Source organism: Phoxinus phoxinus (assembly GCF_949152265.1).
Source record: "Phoxinus phoxinus genome assembly, chromosome: 1".
In the NCBI taxonomy this organism is placed as follows: Eukaryota; Metazoa; Chordata; class Actinopteri; order Cypriniformes; family Leuciscidae; genus Phoxinus; species Phoxinus phoxinus.
This window is the reverse complement of record NC_136876.1, coordinates 27,894,617-27,910,286: the sequence shown is the minus strand read 5'-3', so window position 1 is coordinate 27,910,286 and position 15,670 is coordinate 27,894,617. Positions and strand designations below refer to the sequence as shown.

The 15,670-nt window shown below is 39.1% G+C and overlaps 2 long non-coding RNA genes across 5 annotated transcripts in view; both read left to right on the top strand.

The window, feature by feature from the left end:
- Nucleotides 1-15,670, top strand: part of LOC306995212 — a 112,623-nt gene that overhangs the window by 34,254 nt on the left and 62,699 nt on the right. The gene's annotated exons all lie outside the window — the stretch shown is intronic.
- On the top strand, nucleotides 1,598-11,238 carry LOC306995223. Its single transcript, XR_013796824.1, has 4 exons — nucleotides 1,598-1,898; nucleotides 2,803-2,861; nucleotides 8,205-8,365; nucleotides 10,941-11,238. It is a non-coding gene; the product is annotated as an uncharacterized lncRNA (long non-coding RNA).

Sequence of the window (15,670 nt, the reverse complement as noted above, 5' to 3'; positions counted from 1 at the left end):
ACATAGGGGAGAATGAGGTAAGCTGTGTAAATTGTTATTTAAGTTAGAAATATGACATCTAAAAAAAATAAAAAAAAACAAAAAACATGTAGACAACTTTTCCCATTATCAAGCATAAATTATACTATTTACTTATCTTACAATTTTATTTTGCTGCCCCTTATTTTTATAAACCAGCCAGGAAAAGTTTTAATTTTATGGATATTTTTAGTAGTAAAATATATTTTTTTAACAATTTAGAATAGTACTAAATAACAAAAATAGTATATAAAATACTTTCTGCAACTGGATGCAAAGCTTACTATCCTCTGCCTAAAACTTAATCTGCCCAATATGAGCTTCCCAAAACCCATATATAACCAGCCAACAGACCAGCTAAGACCAACAAACTGTTGTTTTGTTTTGTTTAGTTTGTAATAGGACACTATTAATTACGCTGCTGTCACAGCATCTGACTCACCTTACCCCACAGGTACCTTGGCTAGAGAATTTGTAAAATAATTTACAAGGTAGTTCTAGGAACTAGCCACCAGGGTGGTTCCCCGAGAACTAATGGTTCCCCTAGGAACTCTGAAGTGAAGTAAACCGCGCTTGTTGTTGTGACTTTTATTTTGACGGCGCAACGGACCTTTATTTGGACTGTGCTGAGAACGCCAGCCTGAGCACACGGTGCTCTACATTCTCTGTGTTCATTAGTTTACAATCTGTCTAACAGTCCTGTCTAATACGTTATTAGACCGTACTGTTATACATAGAAAGTAGACAGTAATGAAAAGTTAGCGTATGCCGTGTGGTTGATGTCCAGTGTTGCTAGCTGAGCAGAAATACACAATCGTGTTTGGCTTAATGGTCCCCTCAAAAGTTGGTTAAGAGGCCCATCAATCACTGTTTCCATGTTCGTAGAGTTAGCTTCTGGAGTAAATATATAGGCTACACTGTTAGACTTTGCCGTAATTTTACAGTTACTTACCGCAAAAAAGCCCAGTAAAATACCACTTATATTATTTACGGTTAACTACTGTAATATGCACTGCATTGTGGGTATTTTGTGTGAAATTTACAGTAACTTACTGTATATGGTAATTTACAGTACTTTACTGTTTACGCAAAAGCAGTAGTGCTACTGTAAATGAAGACGACAGATTTCTTTAAGTGTGTAGGCTTCTTTTGACAAGGCCTGCCTCTCTGCAGTATATATGAATTGGCATATATGCAAAGCACTATACAGGAAAAAAATAATAATAATAATAAAAAAAAAAATATCAATACATTAATAAATTAAAAAAGGATTTTAAATACAGAAATGTCGGCCCTCTGAAAAGTATAATCATGCATAGTTATATACTAAATATATTAGTTTCACCTTTTAATTTGAATTACTGAAATACATGAACTTTTGCACAATATTGTTGCCTAATCATTGCCTTATAATTCGCGGGATGACTGCACTTGTGTTCATTGTGTACACAATGTGTATTAGGCTACTCATAGGGCTATGCATATTGTATTAATGTGTTAGGCCTATTAAAATGTCATATAAAAATGTTTTATAGTTTTTCCCCTGTGTTCTGCAGATGAAAATCATGAATCTGCATTCTCAATAAGCAATGCACACGCTGGATGTTTAAAAGTTAAATAAAAAACACGTGGATGGAAGGATTTATTTTAATCCTATATAAATAAGTCATTTTTATATTAGAATTTTCTCAAAAAACTGGTTCCCATACATAGACATTAGACCTTATTTTTTATAATTTTATAAAATTAATATTTTAATTGTTGCTCGCGTGCAAAGCCCGCGCAACAGAGGTTTGTGTGTGAGTGTGTCAAGCGCGCGCTTATCAGACGTCCCTGCTGAGAGTGGATCGCCACAGACGCCAGCTGTGAGTTTTTCTGAGGTAAGTAGGCTAATTTAACCTAACAAATTTCTTTTATGTTACTTTTACAGCGTAAACTATTACCAATATCAATTAAATATAGCTAAATGTATGAAGAAAGTAAATAATACAATCTAATAGGCTATTATTACTAAAAGGACAGTCTGAAGGAACTTAGTTTTCCTCAAAAACTGCCGCTTTCATATCCCATTATGTCTGACTGCCTTTTCCAGTCGATGGACCCAATCTAGTATTTACACAAACAATGGTTTTCCGTAATTTTTACGACCAGTTAAGGCATATTTTACTCGTCATTTAAAAAAATACCGTTAATGTGTGTGACGTTAGGCTATTTTGAAGTTACCTAGCGCGTTTTTTTCAAAGGCACTCTCTCGCGCTCTCGCTCCAGGCCGATTCTATGGGAGTGCTATGCACCCTCAAACGGAAGCAAGAGCACCCTCAATTGATACTGTAATAATATTTTGGCGCAACAGATTTGCCAAACGCCCCAGTGTATATTTGTGCTTATTTGTGTTCACGTTCTGGAGAACGGAAAATTAATCCATTTACAACGGGTTTTGCAGCGGTGAGCAGCAGTAGCCAATCACAGATTACCGGTAGTTGTTGGTCTCTTGTCGATTTATGCAGGCTCGCGAATTTCGGGCTCGCGAACAAATGTCCTCTATTGAGGACAATAAAGAATGAATATGAATGTGATATGAATATGAATCCTCTCATTAACAAAGTGTAAACACGATGTAAGAGATGTATTGGACCGACAGCTGCAAACTATTTCTGAAGTGACAGCTAAATTTACATAATAGTATCATACGTGCTGTACATGTTCTTAACATATAGTCATTAGCCAATATTCATCGATGAAAAAATAATGTTTCTTCTTTTTCTCTTTTCTCTGTGTCAACAGGAGCTAACTACAGCCCAAAGGCTCTTTTAAGAACCACAGCACTGAGGGTCTTTGGCTTTGTAAGTATATGTTTTGAGTAACTATCAGATGCATTATGTGATAATGGAGCCTTGCAGGCCCTACGCTTTCTTTAATTTATTCATTTAACCATATTAAATGTGTCATATTTTGGGCCCTGGTTTAACGATCTAAACGTATGATAGGGCCCTTTATGTCAAATTTATAAATTAATATAAATTGAGTTATAATAATACAACACAATCAGGAAGAATAAGTTATCAATCAAATTAAATCAGAATCAACAAAATTCATACTTCACAACACTGGAAAAAAGTTGTTTGCAACTTCCGGTTCACTGGGACTTAAATGAGCCTCAGAAGTGGCAGGAATGCATTTAAATTCTTGATAACAGTGTTATGAGATTAAAGTCAGCATTAAAGGGGTCATGACATGGTTTTTTTTATTTTATTATTATGTTCCCTTAGGTGCAATTATAGTATTACTATAGTTTTTTTTACAAAAAACTTTTAAAATGTAGTGATTTATGACCTTTTCCCACCCTGTTTCTCATCCTCTGATTCAAACAGTCTGTTTTGGGGGTGTTTCCCCTTTAAGAGTTCAGTGTTAACGCCCACTGTTATGATTGGCTAACGTCAGTGCCTATGCATCAATTATTAACGCCCCCAGCCAGAACATTTGCGGATTCGGCGTAACAGTTTAATAGTGGCTGATGCATGCGAAGCGATGGCTCTTGCAATGATAAAGCCTTATTATGTTTGAGCCGGAATCAGAGGAAAATGAACCATCACCACAACAACGAAGACTGGATCAGCCCGTGTCCACATGGAAAGTGAAACTATTTTGAATTAATAAAAAAAAATTAACCCGAGACACTTGAAAACGGATTATTGTTGCATAATTATCCTATAGCTTTATTTGCTAACAGTTTAACATTATTGAACTAATTCCAATGAAATGATAGGGTGTACCACGGACAAAAATGCATGCACAGACAGGCCATCTTTGAAGATGCAGCATTGATAAAGGCAACATCTTTGAGCAACAGTTTTCTGGCAAAGCCAAGCATCATATTGGGATTTTTTCCTCAAAACAGTCATCCTTAAATGTATAGAACACTGCCGTGACTGGGACGTCCGCAAAAAATAAAGTGCATCCATTTTCCCCTGACGACTGGATCTTTCAGCGTATTTAAAAAGTAGTTTAAAGTTTTAAATACATTACTTACAGTTTGCGTCGTCGTTGTTGAGCCCAGAATAGTAAGCACGGACTTATCTTTGAGCAACAGTTTTCTGGCAAAGCTCAAAACAGTCATCCTTAAAATGTATAGAACAAACGCTTAAACTAACACTGCCGTGACTGAGACGTCCGCAAAAAATAAAGTGCATCCATTTTTCCCTGACGACTGGATCTTTCGCAGCGTATTCAAAGATGTTGTTTGTCCACAGCCAGGAACAGCACATCTGCGGCGTCGTAATCTCCCTGTACACAGACACACTCGCTGTCCGTCGACTGAACACTTGTGAGGCGCGCGGCGCGCGGGCGCGACAACGATACGAAATGAGCGTAGTTGTCTTGCGCTTTAAGCGTAGTTGTCTTCTGCTGGAGGCGGTCATATGCAAACGCTGGTACGTCACTTCGTACCGTGACGTCACTTCTTACCATGGATCCAGAACGAGCTGTATTTAGAGCTTGATTAAATAAATGATTCGTTTATAATGGGGAGGACGTCTTAAGCTATGAAACTTGCAGGACGTTTTAATGGTACAAAGACCTCTTATATACCAAAAGATCAAGGCAAATTTGGTTTCTCATGTCATGACCCCTTTAAAATCAAGATTGACCCTGTTTACTTTGTTAGCGCATATTACTAGTCTTGTGGTGAACAATGAATCCGTGCAAGTTAATACACAGAAAAAAATAGTTTGCCGTGGTAATCTATAATCAAAGTCTGAAAAGTTACTTCCAGTCTGAAATGGCGTTCCTTTTCTGATGATGTAGGCTTGACGGCTTGGGTTGGAAAACGCTTAACCACTCCCCTCAGACCGTTACTCTGCTTTGAGCGAGAGATGGAGAGGAGGAGCGCTGAAGTAAAACCCTGCCCTCTGTTCAATATTCTGTTTCACTGGGAAATACGTCACAACACTGGAGACAATTCATTTGCAACTTCCGGTTCACGCGTACTTTAATGTTTTAAATAGAAGGTTTTGATTATAAAAATATAAAATTATTTAAATAATACTTTAAAGGGTTAGTTCATCCAAAATTGATAATTCTGTCAGTAATTAATCACCCTCATGTTGTTCCAACCATGTAAGTCTTTCGTTCATCTTCCGAACACAATTTAGGATATTTTTGATGAAATCTGAGAGCTGTCTCACTCCACCATAGGCTTTCAGAGGGAATGAATCTTGCTGGCCCAGAAAAGTTATTAAAGAGATCGTTAATATATTCCAAGTGACTACAGTGGCTCAATCTTAAGTTTATCAAGCGACGAGAATATTTTTTGTTTGCAAAAAAAACACAAAAATAACAACTTTATTCCACTATTAATTTCCTTCTCTCTGGGCCTCGAGTGAGTTCACTAGTATAACTGTGCAGCGCGTCTGTGTTAGAGGGCCCACTGCATGAAAAGAGCTGTATACGGACAAATACGGGATGGGAAATCTCTGCTAAACTGTAGGTTTGCCAGATAAATGAGGCAGAGTGCTTGGAAAGGTAATACACAGAAGGAAACTCGTGAAACATCCAGAAACCTTACGTATGTGGATGTATATAGGAACTGGTGGAAGTTTCCAGGAATCCTTACAGCTGGTTGTAAGGAGGGGTGGGTGTGAGGTGTGAAGGGCTTTTTATATGTTAATGACCCCCAGGTAGAGATGCCTTCTCTGTTTTCAGAGCTGAGGGGGGGAGACAATGTCTTGTAAAGACAGCACATACAGTATTGTGGAGGTTTGCTTGAGGGTTTGATGGAGGTACAGCTTGAGGGTTTGATGGAGAAGCAAGCTGCAAACACTGTTTTTCTCGAAGATGCTATCCAGCGTCTTTGTGCTCTTGAGCGAAAGTTTGACGAGCAAGGAGGAACAAAGACCGCGGGAAAAGCCATTACATAAAAGGATAAAGCCCACATTGTGGGCATTGCGGTAAGTTGAGTTTTATTTCGTCTGTAAGTTACACAACGTTGTTTGAAAACTTTTGTTTCCAGCCAATGTAACGTTATGTGTGCATGTATTAAAGCGTTTTTTATTCAATGTTACAGGAAACTCTAAGGCGCCTTCACAATTCGGAAAACAACCCACATAAATATGATCCACAAACTGGGTAAGACTGCTGTTTTTCTGCTATGTTTATTTAGCCTTTGTGGGCCATGCTGTTTATGGGGTTTTACATATTCCTTTTAAATGTATTTAATGACACACTTCTCTCTTTCCACACAGAATAAGTTCACCTCGTAACCAAGCAGTCATGACTTATCTGCTAGAGGAATTGAAAACAACTTTTGCAGATGCAGACCCTGAGTGTATACAAGGTAATTTTAAAATGTTTGTTTAACAATTTTAATGTCCATAATTTTAGTCTCTTATATTTTGTCCATCTTATGATTTCAATATTGTAGTTTCTGTCACTTATCTGAATTTTCTTTTATTCAGCATGTGTGGCAAGACATACTTTGAAACACTTCGGAGAAAGTAACATTTTGTCTCAGCCAGAAAAGTCCCAGCTAAGAGATGCCATTAAAACAGGAGCTAAAAACCAACAAAGGAAAAGACGGGTAAGTGTAGAAATTCATCAACTTGTCTTTAAAGGGATAGTTCACCCCAAATTGAAAATTCTGTTATTTTCTTCTGATAACCACAAAAGAAAATATTTTTAAGAATGTTTGAAATCAAACTGATCATGAGCTCCAATCACTTCCATAGTATTTTTTTTCTACTTTAAAGTCAATGGGGCTCATGATTGGTTGGATTATAAACATTCCATCTTTTGTGGTTATCAGAACAAAGACATTTACAGGTTTGTACAACATGAGAGTGAGTACATTGACAGAATTTTTATTTTTGAGTGAACTATTCCTTTAAGTTTGATACATTTCTGGGTGTTTTCAGTGGTTAACACATTGTGTGTTTTGCAGTTGCTGGATTCCAGGTCCAAGGTTGTTCAAACCGATGCAGAGAGAGAGCTTTGGCAGACTGCAACAGTGGAGCTGATGTCTGACGAGGAGGATGCCATTGTTGATGGAAGGCCAGTGTGGATTGTGAGGTCTCCATCTCACAGGAACCCACAATTGTCAGAACTTTGTGAGGAGCTTCAGCGCAGATTGGAGGCAGACATGCGCTACACTATTTTGCATCATCAGCGTGTTAAGGCTGATGGAAATGGACATGATGGACCTTCCTTTCTTCAACTTTAACTCACTGGTTTTGCAATTTTAATAATTGCACCACAAACTGCACATTTTCACTTATTCTCTTCTATGTTATCTTATTCTTTGTATACTTATTAGGTTAGATTTATTTAGTTTCATATTCTGCAACTTATTTTCTTTTAATATTGTTTGTGTTTGCTGTGTTTGTTTACATTTTAAATACTTTGTGCTGTGTGTACATATTAAGTAGTTTATTTAGTTTTATATTCTGTAACTGTTATAATATTGCTTGTGTTTAGTAAAATTTTATAAAAGTACTTTGCTTTGTGTACATATTATTTTGTTTTATATTCTCTAACTGTTATAATATTGCTTGTGTTTGGTTAAATTTTATAAAAGTACTTTTTCCCCTGTACAGTTCCTATAAGTTTTTCATTTTTGAGGGGGTTGGGTTGTATAGTGGGTGGGGTGGTTATAGTTTATTAACATAGCTGGCCAAAACCAATCAAACCAACCCAAGCCCCTGCTATGATGGCTTGGGTTGGGCTAAATGAAAAAAGTGACCAATCAAATACTAGTATCAGGAAATTTACAGGTCACTGTCCCAATAGTTTTTAGGGTTTGGGGTGTGTTTTTTTAAAACAACCAATCAATGTTGAGAAAAAACACCCAGGACAGCAGAGGTGTGTCAAGGTGTGAAGTGAAAGGCCTCTTGAGGTGTGAAAATGTCTCCTGACAACATTCTTCAGGGGATTACTTGCCATGGCAACAAATGGCTGCATATACCACGGGGATATCCCTTCAGCAAGATACATCCGAATTGGTATCATTACGGGAGTTTCCTAACTTGGTGGAATTAGAAGTTTACCCTCAGTGGAACTAGTAGATACTTCCGAAAATCAGTGGTGTATACAGGAGTTTCCTAGTACGGATACACCTCTTTTCATGCAGTGGCCGCTTTTAAAGATGACTACTGTATGTGTTAATATGAAAATGTAAGACCTGTGTTTGTTTTAAGATTCTTTTTAAGGATCAACCCTGAAGAGGTTGTGCACGGCCAAAGTTGGCACAAGTCGAAAGACAGGAGGTGTTGTAAAGAGAAAGGTGACTGCCATCAACTCCCGGGTAGCAACGTTTCTGCAGAGGCTCATCGAAATTGAGTGGAGAACATCAAATTAGGTAAGTTTCTTATGCAGTGCTGGACTGGTACAAAAAATTGGCCCGGACAGGCCACCACAATCAGTCAGACACCAACACCAGTACACAATTTTTGCAGTTCCATTAAATATTTGTCCCTGCTGTTCTCAGGGTGTCCGTGAATCCTTTAAAGGACAACTCTGGTGAAAAATGAACCTAGGGGTAATTAACACATGCCGAGTAGATCGTTCTCTGGGATGCGTTTTCATGATAATCGAATGTAAAGAGTTTTATCTCTAAAAACAGATTAGCTTATAACGCTAGTATATGGGGCAGAGAGTAAGTTTAAGTAAATCGCTAGTTAATACCACTAACAAGGCTCAAAATAGCCTCACACTACCACGGTAGCATAATGAGGGTCCTTACATGCAAACCGAAGCATTGAGAACTTTGTAAGTGTACAAACAGTTTAATAAGAAGATACTTTATAAAGACAGTACATTACGCGTATTCAGACACAGCCATCTTGGAAAACAGTCTCGACAAGTCGAGCAACGATTGCCATGCTAAGTGATTTGAACTGTGACTTGGAATCTTCTGTTGTTTCCGGAAGAAAGCACTGAACGCAACAGAGAAAATAAATAAATACAAATAATAATACAAAAATGAACAAGTCACAGTTCATATCACTTAGCACAGTGTTCGTTGCTCGACTTGTCGAGACTGTTTTCCAAGATGTCTGTGTCTGAATACGTGTAATGTACTGTCTTTATTAAGTATCTTCTTATTAAACTGTTTGTACACTTACAAAGTTCTCAATGCTTCGGTTTGCATGTAAGGACCCTCATTATGCTACCGTGGTAGTGTGAGGCTATTTTGAGCCTTGTTAGTGGTATTAACTAGCGATTTACTTAAACTTACTCTCTGCCCCATATACTAGCGTTATAAGCTAATCTGTTTTTAGAGATAAAACTCTTTACATTCGATTATCATGAAAACGCATCCCAGAGAACGATCTACTCTGTAACCATGTGCTAATTACCCCTAGGTTTATTTTTCACCGGAGTTTTCTTTTATAGGAACACTCCACCGTTTTTTAAAAATAGGGCTTATTCACCGTCTTTCCTACATTTAGATAGGTGGGCAAATGCATTTGTCTCAGTGCATGCATTGTTTTAGTTTGACAGGGTCGGCGCTTGCTTAGCTTAGCATAATGAATGGAATCCTTTGTTGCCAGCTAGCATGTACTGAGTAAAAGTGATAAAAAATAAAACACCTAATTACTACTGCGTATTCACAAGTACAAATAGCGATGCAGATTAAGACTAGGTGATTTCCAAGGCAAATATTGACTTGGGACTATATCACGGTGAAGCACAGGCGAAGCACTGCTACTTGGGCGCAGAGATATCACGCAACACATGAAATCTGTCAACTTACCGGCGTGACCTGCACCGAGTATCTTCGCTTTTGGATTGTGTTGAGTTTATTTCAGTCGGCATAGGTTGGCATATTCCCCCACACTCACACCACCAGTTTATGTTGGCTCTCATCCTCACGTCCTCAGGTTGTTGAGCGATCGCAACCTCCTCCTCCTGTTGTTCTATTTCCAAAGCACGCAGCTCCTCTTCTGAAAACTCTGGTTCATAGAGGTATGGTTCTGGATCTTGACTGTCTGAGAAGTCACCCTCTTCGTCTCTCACAAAATCAGCCATGTTCATCGCCATTTACTATGTCTACTGTAGTAAAAATAGCCAGCTACTATTATGTTGACTGGGATTTCATGTGTTGCGTGATATCTCTGCACTCAAGTAGCAGTGCTTCGCCTGTGCTTCACCCTAATATAGTCCCAAGTCAAAATCTGTCTAGGAAATCGCCTAGTCTTAATCTGCATTGCTATTTGTACTCGTTGTGAATACGCAGGCCACAAGAAGTAATTAGGTGTTTTTTTATATCACTTTTACTCAGAACATGCTAGCTGGCAACAAAAGATTCCATTCATTATGCTAAGCTAAGCTAGTGGCGACCCTGCCAAACTAAAACAACGCATGCACTGAGACAAAAGTCTAAATTTAAAGGTGCTCTAAGCGATGTCACACATTTTTTAGGCCAAACATTTTTTTGTCACATACAGCAAATATCTCCTCACTATCCGCTAGCTGTCTGTCTCCTGAACACACTCTAAAAAAACGCGGTCTCTGTAGACACCCCAGGCTCCACAAACAGCAACAAAAACAAACTGGACTAACCCGCACCACAACATAACAAACAGTGTTCCAGCCAATAACCGACAAGAAGGATTTGGGGGTGGGGTTTGGGTTGTTAGTGCGCGGATGAGGAGGAGGGAGGGTCTAGCTAGCCTCCGTTTTGTTTGGCAATAGTTCGAACGTCAACAAGAAGTGACGTCACCCAGGATCGCTTAGAGAACCTTTAAGAAAGACAGTGATTAAGCTCATATTACATGTGCGGTGCTACCAAATCTGGTGCTGGTGCTACAATCTGTAGAACTTGCTGTTTGAGTGTGTTATGTCCAAGGATGTATTTTTTATTTATTTATTTATTTTTAATTTATTTTCCCCTTTCTCCCTGTTTCTCTCTCTCTACTTTCCATAAGCAGAAAGGAATTGCTGCCACCTGACGCCAATGATCGGGTGTAAATCTGCTGTGATTGGAGGAGAGGAAGCTTTGGGGGCAAAAGCAGCACCATTCCTCAGATCAGTTATTTATTTGTAAACTTTTGTTGTATTGTTCTTTATCATACAAATGTATATTGTTATTTTTTTGGGATTAGTAGAGAGGTGGGTGCCATTTCCTTTTGATTTAATTTCCTCTTGTTTTAGCTGAGAACTCTTAGTGTATTTTGTATTTGATTTAAGAAAAAAAAAATGTGTATTGTCATGATCTGCTTTTATTTGTTATGCATGAATTTCTCTTTTAAATGTTGCATCACAATAAGTAAATTGCATGTAATTAATTGTGATAGTAAATAATAAATATGCTGATGTACATGAACTCAAGTAACTTTTTTGGAATTTATTCAATTCAATAGCATTAATAGTGTAAAATAAATGAAAAATAAGTTGCAGTAAGGGTATTGTACTGTAAAATGAAACTGCGGTAAGGGCATCATACTGTAAAATTAAATTGCAGTAAGGCATCTTACTGTAAAATGAAATTGCAGTAAGGAAATCATACTGTAAAATGAAATTGCGGTAAGGGTATCTTACTGTAAAATGAAATTGCGGTAAGGGTATCTTACTGTAAAATGAAATTGCGGTAAGGGTATCATACCGTAAAACACATTTACAGGTAAGCTACTGTAAAGTGGAACTTACAGTAACTTACTGGCAATAGTGCTGCCAGTAAGTTACCGCAAAAATACAATAAAATGTCTAACAGTGTATACACAGCTTTTTTTTTTTTTTTAATGGCGGGGGCTGGGGTTTCGCGTGTGTTCGGCCAATCAGTGTACACTAACATCACTATAGTGCTGGCTCAGACCCTCTGTGAGAGTACTCAGAAGTAGGAGCTAAATTAGTTCCTCCAAAAGGAGTTCCTAGAACTAAAATTGTTTCTAGTTCCTGCGTGGCGAACACGCCAAAATCCGGGTACTTGCGCCATTAGTTCTAGGAACTAGTAAAAGGTTTCTCGAAAGCCCCTATGTGCATCTTTCAATCGCAGGAAGCTGTATATGAGTCCATTCTAATATATAGTCACATGACAAAAATAATGAACAGTTTTAAGGAGATTAAGGGGACTACAGCGTAGCCCAGCCTCCACTTCACTGAAAAGACCCAGATGAAGAAATGGTTAGCAGTAGCTGAGGCAGAGATTCTTTAGATATACTGAGACACTTGGGAGAAGAGATGATAAGAGATGATGTAAAAAGATCCTGATAAACTAAGATGAAGCATTTCCAGAAGTCCTCATGAAGCTTTTTGAAATTAAAGCATAATGCAGAATCATCGAATGCTGTTTGTAGGTAATTTTTCTTTAGACTACACATACTGTAGTTGTGGAAAGATTTTGAAGAACTACAACTGAGATTCACCCACCTGCTCATTCATATTTTAGAGTTTGACCTTTGTCCTAGCAATTTTGGTGCTGCTTACCCATTATTCCCAGGGCTCAGGGTCATACCTAACATTTTTATTTGCTGATGGATTGAGCGTTATGAGTACTGAATGAAGGATAAAAAGACTCTTTGTTGCCCAGCACGGTGCCTCCAAATGACAGAGTAGGATGGAGACGGTGGGAGAGAGGAAGGGGGGTAGAGATCTCTTTTTACGCCTCTGGCTAGCATGGAAAGACACTCCTCAAGCTAGTGACATTTAGGGAAAATCAGATCTGAAGAATTTCTTATCTCCTCCTGCCACTTCTGTACTCCCTTTCTTTATCCATTCAACTAGTTTCCTTCCATAATCTGCTTTGTATCTGCCACCTGCACACACACACACACACACACACACACGCACAAACACACACACACACACGCACACACACGCACACACACACACGCACACACACACACACACACACACACACACACACACACACACACACACACACAGTAGTATTGATTGCATGTGTCCGAGCTGGTACTGGTGAAAGGAGAGTCCTCATTGATTAGTTTGTACAATTGATCTCGAGGGAGACAAAAGGCAAGGCATTTCTCCATCGCTTTTACTCTTTCTCTGAATCGGCATCTTTGGGATTAGTGGAACAAATGAAGCGATGTGGAGTGGAAGGGAGAGTGGGGTAGAAGACTCACACTTTTCCCCAGAGTCCTGGTGGCACCTCAACAGAGGAATCAGAGAAACAAAAGCTCTTTCATCCCAAGAGGAATGCATAGCTCAGAGGATCCAGAAGTTGTGGCTAGGTTACATATCTCTCTCTCTCTCTCTCTCTCTCTCTCTCTCTCTCTCTCTGTGTGTGTGTGTGTGTCTTGGCCTTGGACGTAAGATGTTACCCTAAATGTGCTGGCTTGTGGATTTGAGCAATCTCACCTCCGGATGGGGAATTCTTGATGTTGTGACACTTGAGCCTTCAACACTGAGGGAAAGTTACTTTTTGTAACTTCTCTTATTTTCATATTTTTTCTCCACTCTGCCAGTTAGAGGCGTCTAAGGGTTATGAGCCCTTTGCCAGTAGTGAAGATTCCTGAGCTGCAAACTATTCATGATATAACATAGTAAAAACTTTTAAAAGAAAGTAGTTAGTTACACAATACTTCTATCCATCTATCCACCTACCTATCTACGTCCGTCCGTCTCCGTAACAGTGAAATGGACCATTCTTATTTTATTAAAATATTCCTGTATTTCTTGCACTTCATTATTATTTTTAATTATCTGATGACGAGACAACCTGTCACTCACATGAGATAAGAGCAATAATAAACCACAACCATCCAATCAATTCCCCATAGACAAAATCAAGTCCCACTCTAAAAAAATGTATTGTATAGTTGCATATATAAGTCACAATAGGGAAGAAAAGACTATTGCAACTTCTGTTTCATGCTGAGTCTCTATAATACAGCCCCAGATTTTTACAACATTAAAGTCAAGTTAGGGGCATTTTAGAAAAGCACATTTGAGTGCTTCAACTGTTGTGAGTGAAATACACCAGAAAAGTAGTGTGCACCAGCAGCACCAGACCCACTTAATTTAACCCTGTATTGATTCAGGTACCTATAGCCCCTTTCACATAGAGATTCCGGAAAATACACGGATAAAGTTACCCGGCATTTGACCCGGGTTCGTTTGATTTTGGTTCATTCACACTGCCAGTGATTTTCCGGAATCAGAGAGTGCGTTCACACACAACACGTAAAAATCCCGTAAAGACACGTGACATCGATGTGACATGCAATGTCTCAGCAGCGTCTTAAGTTTGCTTATGAGCTGCAATTTCTCTCTCGAGGAACCACACTTGTGCATTTCTCTCTCTGATTCGATCATAAACTAGCGCATTATGTACTGTTTCACTAGCTGGCGAACGATCCCGGCTTCAGCGTCATCACTACGACACGGCAATGATTACGACTTTTGTTCACACAGCGCGCGTTCCAGGACTGATACGGCAATATTACTAGGTCCCCATCCCGGCATCAATCCCGGGTCGTGTTTGCGTTCACACAGAAGGCATTCTGGCAATTTCCCGCCAATTTCCCGGGATCAACGCGCTGTGTGAAAGGGGCTTATGAGAGGTCTTTCACCATAATAGACTCCCACCTTCATAAGCATATGCTCATCATGATAACACCTGACAACCTAAGTACATTGACCAGTTTGTCTTAACTACCGGTCAAATTGGACTTAATTTGTAGCAGCATCTTTCATTTGGTTGAAATGGCAGAGAAGCTGAAGTGAGGGATTATGGGTAATTGTCAAGCTGTTGAGGCGGCTTTCTCTTGACAGAGCAAACTAAGAAAAGAGAGAGAGAGAGCAGGGGGCTGTTTGGGGGGATGGGGGCAAAACAGGAAGGAGACTGCAAATGAGGCTTGTTTCAATAACAGGATCGATGGGGTGCAGGAAAAGATGTTGTGCACGTCAATGATAAGCATCCCCTGGCAAACACTAGAAGGTGTGGGGGGGGGGGGGGGGGCGAGGGGGGACAAACAAAGAGGAAGAATTAAGACAAAGTGAGAGTTGGAGAGACAGAGATGTCAGGGAGTAGAAAATGGAAATTGAAGAGAGACAAACATTGGGGAATGCTTGACTGCAACTATGTTAGTTAGAGTGTGCCAGACACAGAGAAAGAAGAGAGGCGCGAGGTTCGACAATCAATGAATGCAGTCAAAAAGATGCAGTGCTCTGTCAGTTTCACAGCTCTCGTTCTCAGTGTTATTTGTCAGAAGTGCAATAATGTGTGTGGAGCTTCTGTCAGAGTATCCGGAGAACTTAGTATATATATATAAAGAGTTATAAATATGAAAATCTGTCATTATTTACTCAAGCCAATCAAAACCTGTTTTCTTCTTCCATGGAGCACCAAAGGAGATGTTGAATGTGTCCAAGCTGTTCTTTCCAAACCGTCTCAGGTTACGACTGTAACCATTGTTCCCTGAGAATGGAACAAGATGCTGCATTACTTTGCCATACCTCCTGAATGCCTGAAAGCGTCTTCCTTCAGCCAGAAGCTTACGCTGTTGTGTTGCGATATGCCTTTTTATGCTTCTGTGTAGTGTGTACACCGTCACATGCTACAGTACGTCACGTCGTAGCACCAATGAGGTTGGTCTAATTTCACACGTGCTTCAGACGCTATCACACAGAAGCGTTCCCATAATGTTTTAATCTTTTTTTTTTTTACAGCAGGTAAATTATTTTAGTATTATTTAAA